General features: G+C 37.2%; 1 long non-coding RNA gene across 1 annotated transcript in view; it reads right to left on the bottom strand.

Annotated features, from left to right (window-relative positions):
• Nucleotides 1-17,723, bottom strand: part of LOC105729993 (uncharacterized) — a 662,720-nt gene that overhangs the window by 40,189 nt on the left and 604,808 nt on the right. The window lies entirely within an intron of this gene.

The raw sequence follows: 17,723 nt of genomic DNA, 5'->3' as shown, positions 1-17,723 counted from the left end.
TACACTCTTTAAAAAGTTCTAAATTATTTTGTCTTAAATTACATGTCTTATTCTAATGGCAGAAATTGTCAACATTTGACTAGAATTAAACAAGCACAATCTTTTATATAACCCAGATTGTATTTCAAATACTGAAAGGCATCTATGCCTAGAGAGCATTTGCAAAATCACTTAAATCAGGATTTAAGTCTTCAGTTACCATATTATAAAAGGTCACAGTATTGATCCTTTCATTTCATGATGTTATTTTTTCTCTGACTGTATTTCTTTCATTCTCTCATTCAATAAGCATGTGCTGAGTTTCTAATGTGCATCAGGCCCTGAGCTAAACCCACTGTGTGTGTATGTGTGTGTATGTGTGTGTGTGTGTGTGTGTGTGCATTCGTGTGCATCATTCACTGTCTTCTGTCTTTTCTTCTATGTAATGATTAAGTATGTGTGTTTCTGTTTCTCTGCTTCCAACTTATCTCACTTTACATGCTTTTCTATCCATGCATTTTCTATTTTCCTTCCTCCCTTTTTATTCCTCTGACATTCTCTTTTATCTAGTCATTCCTTAATTCAAAGATGTGTTTGGTCTTTGTATTTACTAAATAGTTGTGTAGTTTCCATTCTTAATTTTCAAGAACGATGTTGGCTATTTCACACAGTTCATTTTTTAAGGTAAATTGAACATATATATTTGTTTAATGCAATTAATCATAGTAATCTAAAATAACTATTCTTTTATATAAGATAAATAATAGCTAATAAGTAAAAATTTACTGGTTTTAGTTAATAACATATTCTTTAATGTAAATTTTATTATAAACTAAAAGTCTGTACAATATTAGACTACACAATTATAACATCTTATTTTTTGTTTAAATAACCTATTTTAAAAGATAGGTTTTACCAAAAAAAGTGTATATTATTTTGTATTCAAATGATATTTCAATGTTTCTAGCTGAGATTGTAAAATTTATTTAAAGTAGGCTATTTTCTATCCTATTTAGTGCAGAGGTATCCTCATCCTCTATTTTCCACATACAACAACACTTAATATAAGAAAGAAAATAGATAGTAGCATATAGTAGCATAAAGTAAATGCTATAAACATAACTTGGGAAGAATCGAAGAAGTCCAGGTCTTCTATTCTCTAAAAAGAGGAGCATTTCATAGCTTAATGGAAAGGAAGAGAAAAAAGGTGCAGGTGATAGAAGCCAGAGGTTGGTAAGAAAATAATAAATAAATGAGCTGCCGCCTCCACTCTGGTCCACTCCTGTCCACTCAATCCACTGTCTTTGCTAGAGTCTCAGGCTCTGAAACAGATTCCACAGCATCAGTTATCACTGACTAAGCACTGATAGAGGCAAAGAACCATTTCAGGCTTGTTTCAGGTGCCCAATGGTGAGAACGTCTCCTCCACTTGAAGGTATCTCCAGCGAAGGCTATTAAACAGCAAAATGGCAACCTGCCCTTTCCTCTGGGAACTCCATCTCAGGGTACAGACCTGTTACTGGCCTGAATGTACCTGTAAGAGGTGGCTGGAAACCCCCAAATGCACCTCTAGTAGGTAGCTGGGAGGTCTCACCCAATCAGGAAGCACGGGATCAGGGACCCACTTAAAGAATTAGTCTGGCCATGCTTTTATATAGCAACTGTGTTGTGCTGGAGTACTGCTTCTGCCCCTGGTCAGCTTGGGCTCTCCAAAGCCTGGAGGCTGAAATGGCTGAGTCATCCAAGCAGCAAAGATGGTGGCCCACCCCTCCATCTGGGTACTCTCTCCCAGGAAGTTTTCAATTCTCTGTTGAGCAGAGAACACTGGCGGGGCTGGCAGGAAGCCTTTGTTGGAAACTTTCACTCAGTAAGGAGGAATGAAATAGGGGACACACTTAAAGAAGCAGTCTAGCCATGCTTTCGTCAAGCAGCTGTGCTATGCTAGAGTACTGCTTCTGTCCTGGTTGGCTTGGGTTCTCTGAAGCCCACAGGCTGGAACATCTAAGCAGACTCCTCCCTCTGGGAACTCTGTCCAGGAGAGAATTCAAATTTCTGGTCAGCCGGACAACAGTGGTGGTGGTGTCTGGAGGCCACAGTCGGGAGGTTTTGCCTAGTAAGGAGGAATGGATCAGGGACTTGCTTAAAAAAGAAGTCTGGCCACATTTTGGTAGAGCAGCTGTGCTGTGCTAGGGGGTCCCTTCTGCCCCCAGTTGGTTTGGACCCTCCAAAGCCCACAGACTGGAATGACCGAGTCATCCAAATAGCAAAGATGGCAGTGCATCCCTCTCCCTGTGAACTCTGTCTCAGGGATATGCAACACTGTTGCCCATGTGACTAGAATTCCAAGCCAGTGAGTCTTATCTTATGAGGTACCATGGAAGTGGGGCCCGCAGACCATTGCTGCTTGGCCCTTAAGAGCCAGTCTCTTTCTCGGGGGTATATAAAGAGGTCCAACGTCCCACCTTGCCAGAGTTGCAGCTACTTTTGCTGGGAAGCTTGGAGCCAGAGTATGCAAAGCTCCTAGGTTTCCTCAGGTGCCTGAGTGGCTGCTCTGCCAGGACTCCACATAGCTCTTTATGTTAGACTGAATGCCCTGGTGGAGTGGGTTCATGAGGGGATCTCTTGACCTGAGGGATTTCAAAGATCCATGGAAGAAGTCTGCTTTCCCAGTGTTGCACATCCACTCACGGCTTCCCTGAGTGGGGGAGGTTCCCTTGGCTCTGTGTCCCTCCCCAGGGGGGATGTTTCAGTTGAAGGCGCTGTATTAACTCACTCCTTTCATTCTTCTCTGTGAGAGACATGCACCATAGCTGCTTCTAGTTGACCGTCTTGGCTGCTCCCAATAAATATTTTAATGGTGATTTCTGAGAGTTTAGTTCACCTGCCACCCAAGAAGTGTACACTGTACCCAATGGTAGTCTTTTACCCTAATCCCCCCTCAACATTTCCCTCCAAGCCCCCATGTCCAGTATATTATTCTTATGCCTTTGTTTCCTCATAGCTTACTTCCTGCTCTTTAGATTAAATCAGGAAGAAATAGAAACCCTGAACAGAATGATAACAAGCAGTAATACTGAATCAGTACTTTAAAAAATTGCCAAAAAATGAAAAAGACCAGGACCAGATGGATTCACAGCTGAATTCTATCTGACATTCCAAGAAGAATTTATACCAATTCTGCTCAAACTAGTCCAAAAGATAGAGAATATATATATTTGGTTTCCATTCCTAGGTTACTTTACTTAGAATAATGGCCTCCAGCTCTATCCAAGTTGTTGCAAAAGACATTATTGTGTTCATTTTTATGGATGAGTAGTATTCCATGGTGAATAGATAGCACATTTTCTTTATCCACTTGTTAGCTGATGGGTGCTTAAGTTGGTTCCATGTCTCTGGAATTGCAAATTGTGCTGCTATAAACATGCGTGTTCATGTATCCTTTTCATATAATGACTTCTTTTCCTTCGAGGAGATACCCAATAGTGGGATTGCTAGATTAAATGATAGTTCTTTTAATTCCTTAAGGAATCTCCATGCTGTTTTCCACAATCGTTGTACTAATAATTTACATTCCCATCAGCAGTGTAAAGTGTTCTCTTTTCTCTAAATTCATGCCAACATTTACTGTTTTTGACTTTTTAAAAAGAACCAGCTTTTTGCCTCATATGGCTGGCTTTCATTAGCTGGCATTGGCACTAGGGGAGTGAGGGTAAAAGACCTCTGGATCTCCAGCTTTGTGATAGTAAGGGCAGAAGGATAGGAAAGATAGGAAAGATTAAGATTAAAAGATAGTAAATAGAAAGGAAGAGAATTCAGACAGTTCAATGTTTCTAAATGGCTGTCTAATCTTCTCCCTCTCAGAGCCAAATAATGCAAATTTATCTTCAGGCTTTTCATTACCATGACTTTGAACACTAAAAGAATTCTTCATACCTGAGAGTTGCTGCCACACCTGTTTGACAGGATCTGAAATTCCTTCAGTGCAGTTTTCATAGATGCCAATGCCCACAGGGCCAGGCGGGAAATGCAAATAAAACCAGCAGGGTTGGAGAAAGGAAAGAACAAGATCAGCATTTCACCAATAAAAGATAAATTCTTGGCAGAAAGGAGAAAGAGGGCTTAAAACAGCTGTCTTAAGCGTATGGCCCTTCCTGCAAATTACTAGCTTTGGCTGATCACTTTTCAAATTAAAAAAAAATTACACACTAATTACATTAAAGTATTTTAAATTACAGACATTTTACCAAGGAAGAAATTTATGTAGTTTGTCAACCAGGCGCGGTGGCCTAAGCCTGTAATCCCAGTACTTTGGGAGGCCAAGGTGTGCAGATCACTTGAGGTCAGGAATTCGAGAAAAGCCTGGCCAACACAGAGAAACGCTGTCTCTACTAAAAATACAAAAATTAGCCGGGCATGGTGGCACGTGCCTGTAATCACAACGACTCCAGAGTCTGAGGCAGGAGAATCACTTGAACCTGGGAGGCGGAGGTTGCAGTGAGCTGAGATTATGCCATTGCACACCAGTCTGGGTAACAGAGTCAAACTCTGTCCCCAAAAACAATTATATAGTTTGTATAAAATATCTTCATTTTTAAATATTGGGACCTAATTCGAATTACATTTAAATTATTATGCACCAATATCAAAAGATGCAAAACTTCAGTTAGATAAGAGGAGTAAATTCAAGAGATCTATTGCACAAAATAGTGATGGTAGTTAATATTCTTGAAAAATAATGAGAGTATATTTTAAGTGTTCTCACTACAAAAATACTACATAAGGTAATGCATGCATTAATTTACTTAATTTAGCCATTCCACAATGTATATATATTTCAAAACATCATGTTGTACACAATAAATATATCCATTTTTGTCAATTAAAAAATGTTACACAATAAAAATACATAAAAATAAAAAAGATCAAGTAATTTCAGCGGAAAAGATATTGTTTACCAAATGAGACACATATTCGTATGGCAAGTTGCTGTTTTATTGTCCCTGCTTTAATAAAAGTTTTTGGTTTTTTGAGGGTTTTTTTGAGACAGAGACAGAGTTTTGCTCTTGTTGCCCAGGCTAAAGTGCAGTAGTGCTATCTCAGCTCACCACAACATCCACCTACCGGGCTCAAGTGATTCTCCTGCCTCAGCCTCCTGAGTAGCCGGGATTACAGGCATGTGCCACTATGCCCAGCTAATTTTGTATTTTTAGTAGAGGTGGAGTTTCTCCATGTCGGTCAGGCTGGTCTCGAACTCCTGACCTCAGGTGATCTACCTGCCTTGGCCTCCCAAAGTGCTGGGATTACAGGCGTGAGCCACCATGTCCAGCCAATAGAGCTTTTAAAAAGTTCTTTTAGTTAGAATTAAGTAGCTAGAAAATGCTAAGGGGAGAATGAATGAGTTTCAGTCTGAATATAAATGACTGCCAATCCTTTTCTGCTTGAGGAGGTATAGTTAAAGAATGAAAAGAGAATGAAGAGAAAGATATTATTATATAGAAGAAAGGATTACGGAGAGATGGTGAGGACTACAATAGCTAATTGGTAGCTTTCACAATTCTGCAGCCAGTTATCCTCCTCTGTGTGGGGCAAGGAGTAAGAACTGGTCCACAACAAGGTGTGCTTTTGTGTAAGGTGCATCTTAGCATCTTAACAGAAAGAGGTCTCACTGTGTAATCACTTCATGGCATATTTTGTGTCTGTAAATATTCCCAATACTAAAATATTTCACTCTGTTTTCCAACATCTAATTACAAGAAGTTCCACCTAAAAATAACTGAGGCATGATCTTTGAGAGTTTATCTAGACCCAGGTATTTTTAAATCCCCCACAGATAATTATGAATCTCATTAAGTTAAAAAATTATTGCCCTATAACTTCACGAGATTAAACAATTAATGTAAAGCTCATGGGGTATAATGCAGTCTTTCCTTCCATAAAGGACTCACGAAGTGGTGAAGATAGAGGTGACTGGGAAAAACAAGGTGGGAGGGAATCTGGGTGTGAAGATGGACATAATGTGAAGGGTCAAAGTACTTCCCCCTCTGCCACCTGCCTTCAGGTCTACTATATGTATACATGGTCTTTTTCAGAGTTCAAATTTCCAACCTTTGTCATTCACACTGCATTCTTTGAGCCTACCTCCTTGATTTGATTCTTCAGCCTTATTTTCTCATGGTGTTTCTCACTGTAATCAACTTACTCTTCTTCACCACCTCAATCATTCCCAACTCATCATTTTTCTAAGAATTTTTAGAAAGAAATATCCATTTTAATGTTCCGTACCTTGATCATGGTGGTGGCTATCCAACTCTGCGTGTTTGTCAAAACTCATAGAATTATATATCTAAAAGGCAAATTTTACTGTATGTTTAGTATACTTAAATATAGCTGACTTTAAAAATAAAGCATATTTTTAAAAGTTAAATTTTCAGTCCCAGTCACTTCTTTATGACTCTACAAGTAAAAGGGAGGAGAGAAGAAACAGAAAAGTCGGCACAAATTCGGGAAGGCTTATGGAAACAGTACTATATATGTGCTATGGCATTCCTTTACCAAGTTGAGTAGTTAATGTAGCTTTTATTTTAATCTCAAATTAGGACTGTTGGCACAACCAGTAGAGTATGGCTAATAAAGCATAAATCAGAGAAAGAGTGGTAAGGATACCTTTTTACTATTTTACAGTTTGAGGTTCAAGTTTTCCCTGGATTGAGAGAAAAAAATCATCTTTTTATCATTGCCAACTGTTTTAGTGGGGAAAAATTACTCCTTTTAAGTAGAGAGCAACTGGAGTATGCCTTTGATAATAGACCTTCCCTTAAGGTCTCATCAGTAGAGCTGTTAGATGGTCAAAAGACAACATAATTAGCAAAGTTTGATAAACATGCTTCCTCCTCAGAACTGTTTCATTAAGTGCTTTTCTAACTAGAATTATAATGAGAGCCACAGACTGTAGTAGCAGAGACTGGGGGTAATGATTCATCAGGTTATGTAGCTCTTGCAGAATTCCAATCCCATAAATTTTCTTTAGTACCCTCTCTTGGCTGAGTTTTAATTATAATAGGTCATGTTAACTTGATCAAGGTTTCTAAGTCCATGCAGATACAGAGCTAAAGTATCCCCTGGAAATATTATTTTAAATCTCATTTGTGTCCAAGTACATATGACAAATTGCTAATGAGATTTCTTACTATTAGAATTGTTTCTGTTGGACACTCGGGAGATTTATTTTGGTGCTTACCGCTTCTTTTCTCTCTGTGTAAGTCAATACACAAAATCTATACTGTGCTTTTCTCTTGTGTCCACATCTAATAGCAACCTTATTTATAGGTTTTCTGTTAACTGTCTTTATCTCCCAATAGCAAGACCTCTATCAGAAGACAGAACTGCTAACACTCCCACTGACTCTCAATCAAGACTTTTCCCTGTTTGGTTTCTCTTCATAATTAGTAACTCCATTATCTATGTTTCACAGTTGCATTTCAGATGGTCTGGGCTAAGGTAACAGAAATACAAGGAAATGTGGCTACCCGGCTAAATAGTGGCTTTGTAAACTGGAAAGTAGATCGTTTCTGGTATCATGTGATTTTCAAATCCTGGAAAGACTCTTCTTTTCCAAACTGGCTCCTTATTTATGAAATTTCTTTCACTGGTCACCCAACTTCATGGAACTTCAGCTAATAATCTTTCAACTCTTGAATACTTTCCTGCATTTCTGTGCTTTAAGATCCTTCAAAAACTCTAACTTCAACATTTCAGATATTTGTTGAAAAAGCTTTTAAAATTAAATAACTTTAAGGAGAAATATCAGTCATTGATGCCTTAATGTAAATGAGTTTTACGTTAGGAGGTAGAGTGGAATGAGTGGGAGAAAAATAAAAGATTATTTTGCAGTTCAAAAAAGGGTGGTTTTCATATAGAATATAAAGGTTCAGGTTAACTAGAGGTCTATTTATCTCATACTGAATGTTAAGATTTTTATTTTTTACTGAAAAAGGCATTTATACACAAACAACAGAAAAAGCTATAGGCTTAAGGGAAGAAGATCCTCATATGAGAGGCCTAGTGTAAGAAAACAGAAGAATATGTTAACCATTCAGAAAGGGCAATGAAATAGGGTTTTTACATCTCCATTAACAGCCATTTGCCAAATAGTATTCGGCCATAAAGATCCAGAAGCAACAACCAGGATAGAATTCTTGTTAAGATTGTGACTCCAATGGGATTACTTTTCAGATAATTCAGGTACTGTTTGGAATAAAGTTTTCAAAATTGTCCATAAAGGTTAATAAATTAGTTTTGATTTGAAATATCACAACCATTTTTTCTTACTTTCTTGGGATTGAGGCTGAAAGAATTTCATGGCATTTTCAGTAGAAATGAGCTATTTCAGTGTGCTCTTTTAAATGCTATTAAGGGCTACCTATGGTCTGAATAATCTATTTTTATCAGAAAAAAATATATATGGATAAGTTACCAGATAATGGGTTTTCAGATCTCCATTAACAGCCATTTGCCAAGATTTCATGTTACTACTTTAGTGTCTATGTTTAGGACACTGTTTAATGAATCAGACTAAGTGGCAGCTCAGTTTCACAATCTAAGTCATGTGATCACAGCTGTGGAACAGAGAAGTGGGCAACTGACCCACAGAAATGTCCTTTGCCACAGTTTCCCTGTAATTACATTATACATAAACTGTCTCAACTAAAAAGCTCTGATGTAGGTTTTGTTTTTTGTTTTTTTTTGAAATACTTGTTTGTTTCCACCTGCTTTCACGGGAAGCAGCCAAATATGAGTCCTCAAGCTAAAAATCTGAAAATTGTCTTTGATTTTCCTCTATTTCTCATCTTTCAATTCCTAACAATTGCCAAGTCAATATAATTTCATCATTACTTTCTTCTCGTATTTTATCACTACTGTGTTTCAGAAACTTCCCAGTATCGACAAAAAAGAAATATTTTTATGTATATATCCTTATAAATTAAATATCTTTTACTATCATTTCTACTACTTTTGGAGCCAGAAAAGTCACTTCATCCCTTCACATATCCAGCATCCCAGACATGCTAGGAGACTGTCTGGTACCATTGTTGGTTATTTCAAATCTTAATTCCTGCTTTTCCCTGGGCATGAAAATTCATCTGATCTTGTCTGGTTAAGGAAATCATATTTATGCTTCAAGACTCAAGCTGAGGTGGGCAAATCACGAGGTCAAGAGATTGAGACCATCCTGGCCAACATGGTGAAACCCCGTCTCTACTAAAAAAAACAAAAATACAAAAATTAGCTGAGCCTGGTGGCATGTGCCTGTAGTCCCAGCTACTTGGAAGGCCGAGGTAGGAGAATTGCTTGAACCCAGGAGGCGGAGGTTGCAGTGAGCCGAGATCGCGCTACTGCACTCCAGCCTGGTGCCTGGTGACAGAGCGAGATTGTCTCAAAAAAGAAAAGACTCAAGACTTTTCATTAAACATTTCAATTAACAAACCCATTTCACGTATCTACTTTAGCGCATTACACTGCATGCCATGTGCTGGGTGCTCACATGGGCACTCCTCTGTCAAGTCATCTCCCCACTTCTCCATCAGAAATAAGAGTGACATTCTCTGCTCCCTTCCAGCTCTCATTTCACCTTGACTTGTGTTAGAGTTACCTGTTCAAATGCTTGTTTTCTTCATTGTGTTGTAAGCTCTTAACAGAATATGCTTAAGACCTACTATGATCATTTATGTATGAAGATTCTTTTGATGAAATAATAAATTATTGAATATTGATTAGAATGTAGGTGAATGGACTTCTTATTCCAAATATAGATTAGACACTCAAATTTACTCCTTCTCCATCCCACCAAATACTAAATGATTGTAAAGTTATTAAATTAAAAATAAATTCATTAAAACTCTGCAAATGGAAGGAAGTAGAAAATTGAAGTAAGATTAAGGCATATTTCGGGAAAATTAAAAGAATTTTAATTTTCTCCCAATGGGAGAAAAATGCAGCAGAGGAAGGAAGTTTTGTTTTTGTTTTTGTTTAATTTTATTTGGTTTTTGTTCATTTGTTTCCCATGAAGAAATTCTGTGGTGTTAATAAATATAACAAGTCAGAATCGAAGACATAGCACAAAATGAGATGACTGATCAAAAACTGCAAGGGCATAGGCTACACAGAACAGTGTCCCGAACAAGTGCAGTAGCCAGGTTTACCCCTGTGCTAACACCAGAGACATTTTAACTAAGGAAATTGAGTAATTGATACAGGTGAAGCTAGAAGGTTCTAAAACTGGAGAGTTGTACCTATTTCAGTTATCTATTGCTGCATGATAAAATGCTCCAAAAGTTAGCAGTTTAGCTTATAAATATATGCACCAGGACTGGGGGCAGTGAGAGTATTCTGCTGCACAAGGGTTATTCAGTCAGCTGCAGCTGGCTTGCAGCTAAACTGGACTAGAAGGTCTGAGAAAGCTTCACTCACATTGCTTCCTCAGTGCACCCCCACGTGGCAGCCCTCTCTATACATAGCTAGCTTGGGTTTCTCTATAGCATGATGGACTTGAAACAGTGGCTCTTTTCACAAGACCATTGGCTTCCAAGTGCTAAAGGCAGAGGCCATAGACTTTGCCCAGACTGGGAAGTTTCATACAGTCACTTCTGCTATATTCTATTGGAAAATCAGATACCAAAAAAAGCCCAGATTCCAGCAGAGAGGAAATAGACTTCATAATTAATGAGGTCAAGTAAAGTCACACTACAAAATAGCATTTGGGATAACAAGTATTTTGGGGACCAATTTTGAAAACATACCTTCTGCCCTCAGTCCACAAAAATTTCCTCTCATGAAAAACACACTCCACACTCCCTGCTTCCTCCAAAATTTCATTCTATTACATCAGACCTTGGCTTGAGGACAAGAATTTCTCTATCTAAATTGGCTCCAGGTGAGAATAAGTTTCTTCAGGTGTTACTCTTTGGACATAGCATCTTAGCTTCAGATATTAATGGATAAAAAACTAAAAGATATTTTTCCTGACCCACACCCAATCTATATTTGGAAAACAGAGACAGAATAACTGTAATAGCCCCTTTCACTCAAAAAAGAAGGAAAACAGGAAACTACACAGTAGTCACTCATCCACAGCATTTTGAAATCCACCTAGCATATGTCATCAATCCCTGCTGCTTTGTACACTGATTAAAGTCCAGCTCTGCTGTCCAGACGTGGGTCTCCTGGCAGTGTACCTGTACCATGTTGCTGTACCAGATTGCAAACGATATTGCCCATGTTTTCAGCTGAGTGATTTTCTAAGCTTGTTTCCTGTGTGTGAAAGTTTGGGGACCTATAGGCCTCAGTTCATTTTTAAATCTCTTATCCATTTCAGTCCAAACTGGTACAGTTTCTATAAAAGAAATGTGTCTTTTCTATATATTGAATTAGAACCCACTCCTTAGACAAAAGACATGTGCCCCTCTGCTTTAGCTTGAGAATCAGGGTGCCGTGAGGCAAATCATTTACTATCCTTAGATGCCCTTTATTCAAGCAGAGAGATCAAAGCAACATACCATTAACTATTTTTTTTTTTCTATTTCTTCACAAAGGGTCTTCCAGGAAGATCTTTGACTTAATATTGACCCCAAAGCCATATTTTACAGGCAGCACCTTGGATTTAATTTTGGCTCTGCGTCCGTTTCCTAATTTGGACACTGTGCCAGCTGGAGAAGCTGGGAATAAGAAATAGTTTTATTTTCTAACCTGGCACGTCCTAAGTTAAAAATAGTTCCTATAAATTCTGCTCGAATATGAAACAGCTCCTTTTTTGGTTGATTTCTCTCACTTTATAATAGACAATTAAAAGAGGTCAACTAAAATTTCCAGTATTCTCCCTGGAAACTTCATTAGCCATATTCATGCAAAGACTAGGCTTCTTGTGGGCTGCTCACAACCACTATATGAGTGTGGTAGGGATATTAAGGCAAGTCCGTCTATACAATAACAAGTAGATCTAAAATTAAAGGATTAAAACTACAACGATTGTATTTTGTTTATGATTCTTTGGATTGGGATTTGGGGCTGAGCAGTGCTTCTGCTCCATGTAGTTTTGGCTGGGATCAATCTCTCAACTAGTAACTGGGCTGGTAACTGGGCTGGTTACTGGGCTGGGCAAAAAAATCCAAAAAGGCTTTGTCTGCATGTTTGTCATCACCATCCTTCTTCATGTGGACTTTCCTTCTTTATGTGGCTGAAGTGAGTTTCTTCATGGCCATCTCAGGGTATTTAGACATCATTCATAGCACCTCTTTTTCAACCCCACAAAATAAGCCTTATGAGCAAATGACACAGAAAGAAACTGTATGATCTGACCTTCAGTTTCAGACGTTGCGCATAGTCATTTCTGTTGCATTCTTTTGACCAAAGCAGGTAACATGCCCAGCACAGATTACTGCAGAGGGGAAATCAACTCCACATTTGATGGGGGCATGTGTGGAAACCATGAAGTGAATTACTCAGCTATTCGGTAACAGGAAGAGTGATTGGTTGGCATCTCCAGCTCTTGCACTCTGACTCTACCACCATAATACACTCAAAGACCACACTTTCTGCTCTCTCAGCCAGTGACTGCGAGTGGCAGGAAAACTGAGTCAGGCTCATCTTACGAGATGCAGAAATCCTGTAACATGCTACTTTGTCCTGAGAGCTCCCCAGGAGCCTAGGAACCATACTGCCATCTGAGATGCCGTATTCTGCCTTCCTTGCTTCCCTGTCTTCACAGAGGTCAGGCTTGCCTCATGGTCAGAAAGCTCTCTGCACCTTATTTTCCTTTCTCCCCTGTTCCTCTAATGGGTGTTTTCCCAATTAATGTCTTGCACCTCTAATCTTGGTATCTGTTTCACAGGGGACCCAGACTGACCCAGCCTGAAAAAGTCACACTACAACAGAGAATGTGGGATGAGACCCTGTTGTGGTTTGCACACTAAAAGAACCAAAGGCTTTACCTGAAACCTCACAGTCAACATACCCTTCCAATATAGAGAGTTGACTATCAGAGGAGAAGCCACTCACAGCAGAAAAGACCCATGAATCTACCTAATTCTTCATTCATAAACATGAATAAACAGCCAAAACCCACCAGACACTTGAAGTAGATCATCATCAGAAAAGGCAAGGCCTATAATAAACAGGATAAAATACTGTTTTCCAGAGGAACGGGAGATGAGAACTTTCATCAGAATTTTTCTTTCCTGGGTATTGTTTTTGAAAAAAAAATTAAGGATATACTTCTATAAACTGAAAAATAAATGAAGAAAAGCAGGGATAACTATTTTGGAGGAGAAAGATCTAGATCCCTTAAGGTGGCCTAGAAGGCCTTCTGCAGGAAGAGCTTGGATTCGTTTTCTAGTCCTCAACCTCAGGGCTGCTCTCCACACATCCTGGTGTGTGACCCGCATTAAGAGCTCATGGTTTTCTCCAAGGTCAGGGAGAGTTCTGAGTCTCAATGTCCCAGCTCCTCTCTTACTGCACATGTGCTCAGATACATAGGTCTTGAAGTTGGAATTAGATAAACACTGCACTTACTGAACTCTGTTTCTTCTTCATCTTTTCACCTCTTCTGGATGTTGAAGAAATTTCTATACAAGCCAGAATCCGAGAGACCACAGTATACATTTATATTATATAACATTTTGTCTGAGATTTTAAAAATTAAACGTCATAATGAATATATTCTCATGAACTCAAACTGTGAAGATTCGGTCTCTTCATCAGTATATTAGTTTTATATTATGCATAAAAAAGCAGATCGATGTGGCTTCACAGATATTCAACATTTGGGATATATTATCTTTTGTTTTTAACATTTTCTTACACTTCTTATCCCCATGGCATAAAAGTTGCCCTGCTGAATCAAGTTCCATCTACCATTTCCAGAATAGTTAGTATTTTTTTTTCTGGTTCTTAGTAATACATGGATTAGTTGGTTTATGTTCCTAATCTTGGAAGGAAACAATGTAAGCTTTTTTATTTCTTTGACTATAAAAGGAAGCTAACTAGAGAAATAGAAATGGAGAAATTATTCTAAGTCAAAAATAGGACAGTGCCTAATATTATTAGTACGGCTTTAAGTCCTATCAAATGAAAGTCTTCTCTAAGTATGTATTATAAAATGATGGGCATAACATGAGGAAGTTGAAGGATGATAAGCTGGAGAGCTAGAAAGTATTTGAGTTTTGTTATTTTCCCCTTAATAGTTGGAAAGGTACCAAGACAGGCTGTTAGAAGAGGCAGAGTGAGAAAGAAATAACCCATTGTCTTTATAGAAATACACATATTACTTTTATGAATATTATTTTTAAAGCTGAAAGTAAAGAGCATCAAAGAGAAACAAGTAAAGACTATCTGGACTTGGCAGAAGCCTAGGGATGTGCCTTCCTTTGGGGTTCCAGTCTCTAGGAACAATGGCTGTCAATCTTACCTTTCTGGCTCTTTGTATCCATCTGTCATATAGAGTTGGGACTAGAAAATTGCCCAGGATCCTTGCAGTCCAAGGTTTAAGAACATTATGTAAACTGTGGTTGGGCTGGATCATTTCCTTTTATTTATTTCAAAGGCGTAGTTAAATTCACTTAGGTGTCATTCAAAAGCGCAGTCTATTCAACCCATACATATGAAGTCAGCAGAGTGCCTACAGCAACCACACTGCAGTAGCCATACTGTGTCCACAACCTCAATTCAAATTCCAATGCTATACTCAGACAAAAAGTGCTCTTCTTTTTTTGCACTTAAATATAAAAGCAAACTGGCAGAGTGGAAAAGAACATGCTTATAATCTTAAAAATCCTCTTACTGCCCTAATTAGCATATATACATAAACATGAATTCATCTCAATGTATGACACCTAATTTATGAGTAAAAATGCTGTGTGAAAATTCCAAATATGTTTTCAGGTGAAATGTTTTACATATTGATACATTTTATTGTTTTTTAATTATTCATGTATAATTTTGGATGGAAAATGATTTGGAAAACATTCAGCATCTTAATGGAAATAAATACCAGAATTTTGCCTACAGGGATGATTTTATATTGAGTGAGAAAGACAGAAAGAGGAAGGATAGGGAAGGGGAGAGGAGGAGAGAGGAGGAGAAAGGATGTGAGAGGAGGCAATGAAATGAAAGGGAAATCTTTGCAGTGCCTGAAGCAAGTGTGTCATGATTCTTATTCCCACATAATTTTGAAAAGCACTAACGGTTGTGCTTCGTTATTCAGTAGTATAGTTACTTTACAATTACTCGTCTTCTACTTTTACCTTGAAAAAATCTGTAACTAAAAGAAACAAGGATGGCATTGGTAAAAATAATACAAAAATATACATTTTATAAATATTACGTATATTTGAAATCAAAGAAGTGAAAATGCTTAAGAAATCTGTTTATGCACCAAAATCTATGTGCATGAGAGCACATGTAAAAAACAAGGCTGTGATTCCAAGTTGAGGTTTAACATCCAGAATTTTATAAGGTTATTAAGTTGTACCACAGTATCTATTAAGTCCTGACCTTTGCCACAGAAACTTGGCATGAAATGTTCTCTTCAGGAAACAGATACAGCAAGAGAGTCTCTGGTTTCTGTTAGATTTATACAAAATATTGAGCTGATCAAGCTATGTTTATGATAGCTGTCCAAATATAGACTATGGAAAACCATGATAAATTATCCTTAAAGTGGAAAGGCTGAGTGATATTAATTAAGTGGCCTGAAATTTAATTTCAATTAAACCATCCTTAATGAACTTCCTGGTGATTAGGCAATTCTTTTCTTTGTTTACCTTATTACTGTAAGAAAACCAGTAAAATGCCATAATGATACAGGAAATTCCAAACATACCATTAAAAGAAGACACGGACTCTAGATGATATTTTATATATGATATCATTTTTCTGCTTTAAATTTTTCAACAGTAAACTTGGCATCTGTCTAGTACTTATGATTTTTAATGTATGTATAAAATCATTCCATTCTCATAAGTATCCGATGAGGCAGCCAGCATTATTATCCCCATCTTTTATATAAAAATGCTGTGGGGTAAACAACTTGTCACTAGTCACACAGACTCCCAGTGGCTTTACCTGAAATGTCTTTCATAACACACAGGCTCATTCTGATGTGGTCTCTGGTATATATATAATTTTTCTGGTATATATATGTGATGTCTGGTCTGCTCAAGAGCCAGGCTTCCCTTCTCTTAAAACCCTGCCCATTACCATGCTAGATTTCTTCAGTTCTTTGAACAAGTGATACCCCATCAGAGAAGAATAAATCATTTCTGCCTTCATCTTGCAATGGTTATAATAATATTGAATAATTGTTTGATATGAAATAATACCAGATGGATTTGTCTTTCTATATAGCAGCTTTCAATTAATAGGTCAGTATTATTATGTTGCCCTCTCCTTACCACTCTGATATATAATAGTATAAAATTAATGAATTAGAACTTATGTAGAAAAAATATAGAAAAAGGAACATTTCAATTTTCTTGAGTGAGTGGTAAGTAACTTTCCAAATCCAAAGTGTGGAAGACAGAGTTAATTGTTATTTACCAAGCCTCTAGACATCAAAAGAAAGTTTAGCATATGGAAGAAGAATTAAAAGACTAACTAAATCTCTGGAAGCAAAATATATCCCAGCAATTCCCAGATATCATTTATAATGAGTGTCACGCATGACTTATAGAAATGTTAATAGAATAAACTGATTTCTGATTGCACCAGCAAGGCTACTTTTAGAATCAGATACCTTTAAATGTTATAATATCTATGGCTGATTTATGTCAACTTCCTAGAAACAATTTCAAATTAACAAGTATTTCTATGGAAGACCTCTATATTCTAAGATAATATGTCCAAAAAAGGGAGCCAGTACTCCAAGAAAGACAATATTCGAGAACAGCTGCACATAATAAGAAATCATCGCCAATGTGTTACATCAATTATGTTGGCTTAACTGAGTCATCTTCCTCTAACTCCCAAAAATGAAGAGATATTGGCAGTAACTGGAATGACTCATAACCACAATAACACATTTCACAAACATTCTCAAGAGCTTGAGCCACAATTCATAAGATAACAGCTATTAACGTATAAACCAAGAGTCCCTCATAACAGAGAAGCCAGATTGTAAAAAGAAGCTGAATTAAACAACATTCTACTGGTCAATACTTAAATGTTTACAAGTGTCACTTTGGCTGTTTAGTTAATCATTGCTTTAGTTTCAAGATGAGTCTTTCACTTTTCAATCTCAAATAGGAAATCCTTTTATTCTCTTTTATTCTTTTCTGAAATATTCTTTTAAAATGGTTTTCCTAGTGGTTTAAATTCTGATATTTTATATATTTCTTGGGTTTGCAGTCTTAAATATTTGAAGACATTATATTTGGTCTAAGAATTTTTCACCTAAGAAGAAACATATTTATTTAAATTTAAAATAATTCTTTAGAATTCAATGACATAATTGAAATTACTTCACATGGGAGGAATCAATCAAAACCTCTAATACATCAAATCTATAGTCACCATGTTTTCTTCAAACTATGTAAATTATTATGTATTTTAAAACATTTAAAATCAAAGAAAAGTGTAATGAATTAACTTTTTTCCCCATTTTTTCTGGATCTAAGAAATTTTTATTTGAAAAATAACACTGCAATAAATCAAATCAAATATGGGCATTCCTATACAATATCACAGTTTTCATTTTT

This window comes from Aotus nancymaae, unplaced genomic scaffold (assembly GCF_030222135.1).
Source record: "Aotus nancymaae isolate 86718 unplaced genomic scaffold, 86718_ANA_hifiasm-v0.15.2.pri h1tg000014l, whole genome shotgun sequence".
Classification (NCBI taxonomy): Eukaryota; Metazoa; Chordata; class Mammalia; order Primates; family Aotidae; genus Aotus; species Aotus nancymaae.
Note: the sequence above shows the minus strand (reverse complement) of the source record. Positions and strands in the feature narration are given on the sequence as shown.